The sequence below is a fragment of the Pinus tabuliformis genome, chromosome 7, assembly GCF_031772625.1.
Source record: "Pinus tabuliformis cultivar Carrire ecotype Pingquan chromosome 7, CPIR1, whole genome shotgun sequence".
Classification (NCBI taxonomy): domain Eukaryota; kingdom Viridiplantae; phylum Streptophyta; class Pinopsida; order Pinales; family Pinaceae; genus Pinus; species Pinus tabuliformis.
Window position 1 is genome coordinate 1833698483 of NC_142293.1, and position 2659 is coordinate 1833701141.

The following is a 2659-nucleotide window of genomic DNA, read 5'->3' on the forward strand; positions in this document are numbered from 1 at the left end:
AAAACTGAATGGGCTTTGAATAATCAATGATATGTAAGTTGTTGTCATCTTTGACATGTCCTAAGTCGTGTCGATTTCGATTACTTTGCATTTCTTCCCATGGCTTGATGATGGGTTTGGAAGAAAGTTGCACTGAAACAACTTCAACACTTGAAGTTGGTTGGATGAATGAGTTCGAATGATCAGTTGTATCTGGAAAATACTTGGAAGCAACATGTTTCTCTTGCAACTCAATTCTCTGCAGTTGCGATTATAGTTGAAGGATCTCAATCGTTTCATGCGCACGTTGAAGATGCACTTGAATGTTAGCAAGAGTGGTTTTGTTGATGTGCACCATGTCGTCGACTGATGATAACAATAAATTGTGAAGAATTTGGTATAACTGAATGTGTTTCATCATGTTGTCTTGCTTACGTTGAAGCCAGGCTCACTTGGTGTAGAACTCGTGCTTGAAAATTGCACACTTGAGTTGATCACTGAAATGACAGGCTCACTTGTACTGTTTGCTGATTGTTGATGCTTTAAACACTTGCTTGAATTGTTGACTTGACACTCGCTTGATGACGATCACTTTGCTTGAAAGGAACTTTATGAATGCTGGAATGAACTTTACACAGGCTCGCTTGTTGTGCGTTGAACTGTCGCACTTTCTTTGGTTACTTGACACGCTCACTTGATATTAGAGGACTTTCTGTAGACACGTTCTTGTTTTGATTCTTACTTGAAGATTACTGACACTTTGTGCTTTCTTGAATGTACTAACTAAATGTGTTGATTTTAAAAAGGAAAGGGTGTCGAACACTGTCAAAAATGCACCTAAGAGACAAATGACAAGTTCAATCTCGATGACTCAGTTGAAGACTTACTTGAATTAATGTATTCACCTTAAAAATTCAAATTAGGGTGTCGGTTACAACCGAGAATGCACCCTTACAATTCAACTGAATTTGACTTTGATCACAGTTTTTGTATTAAGCTTAAAAAAATGGTGCAAGTGCAATTGCCAAAAAATTGTTGTTGAATTGCTGCAAAAAATTTGTTGATGTAGATGACAGCTTGATTGGATGTTGATACAGGAATGTCTTGATTTGAAATGCTTGATTTTGTAGCGTCCTTAACTTGATTGCTTTGATCACATGATGTGAAATGTGCTTGCTTGGAAGATCATCTTATCAAGTTGATGATGTGACGCTTTGTGTTTATGAACTTAAGTGATTACAAGAGTGTTGATTTTAGGAGCTTGATCGAGCATGCTTATACTTAAGCATTTCTTATGCCCATTTAGTTTGTGTAAACAGATGACAAAGAAATCATTTAATAAACGCGACACAAACCATGCAAACACATTCACAACAAAGAGTGTACCTATGATCCCCTTATTCAATTTCGGGCAGATCTAGGACACGATCACCACAGAAAGAGATGTTTTTATTAACTTTCAATATACATCATCATGACAATGTCTTCAATGAGGCGTTTCAAGCACAGAGTGAGAACTCCTTGGCATCAAATTGTCTTCAAAAACTGACTCACCTACTTTCTTCAACAAAATATTAAAATGACTTCCGTAACAAATACACCTTATCACTCCATTACAAGGAAATAAGCCCTTACTTTATAAAAATCTCACTTATCACTCCACACTAAAAAAAATACACACTTATCTCTCCAAAACTTTAATAATTTTTTTTATAATTTCTTTAACTCTTATTTAAAAGAATTTTATGAAATTCCTTTAAAAGGCGAATTAAAAAGTTGAATGGAGTCACTTTAAAAGTGAACTAATCTCTTTTTCGAAAGGTCAAAGCACAATTCAAAAATGCACCTTAAAAGGAAGGGAAGTAATTTCACACTTACAACACCAAGAAAATTAACCCATTCACTTATTTGCATTATTATGTGGCTTCCAATGTAGTTAATTCTAAAAAGTGTTGCAGGTTATGGCCTTCTCCAAGTTGCCCAGCCGGTGTAGACTCAGAGAATATTTCTTTTCTGAAGCGGCCGAAGAGCACACCTCCAAAGTTCGACGTAGATAGAGCTTTGCTTGGAGACTCTTTTTCTATTTTTTATGGTCAATGCCCTTTTTATTCTTATTCTTCTACAAATTCATCAGGCCAGAGGTTTGGCTATTCTTTGCAACAGTGGGTTTCAACAAGGCAGTATTTTCATGATCCAAAGCTTACAATGGGAAATATTGTTCATACTAAAGCAAAAGGGAGGAGAGGTAGTCAATAGAACAAGAACCTTGTCACGGAGAAGGTCACAATATTGAAACATGGGGAAACAATAAAGAATGTTGTGGGGAAGGATCTTGACAAAAAAAAAGCCAGGTCAGACAAAGAACTGGTCATTCAAGTGACAGGGTTATTGTAAATAATGTAGAATATAGGTTGTCTAGCCTGAAGCGAAACAAATCCCAATGGGCATCGAAAATAGTTGCAAAGGTTTGTGGGGATGAGAGAAAAACAAATCAAGCCGCCAAGCGCCACCAGCGGTTATGGTTATGGTTCAATTCGATCGTGCAAACCTCCTAGTGTATCTCAGATACTCGAAAGCCCTCGCCTCTAAACACAGAAACAACCTTGTCTTCACAAAAACCACCTTGGTGCGTAAAAACCATAATTCCACAGGATTGAGGTTGGTTACTGTGTCAACTGCT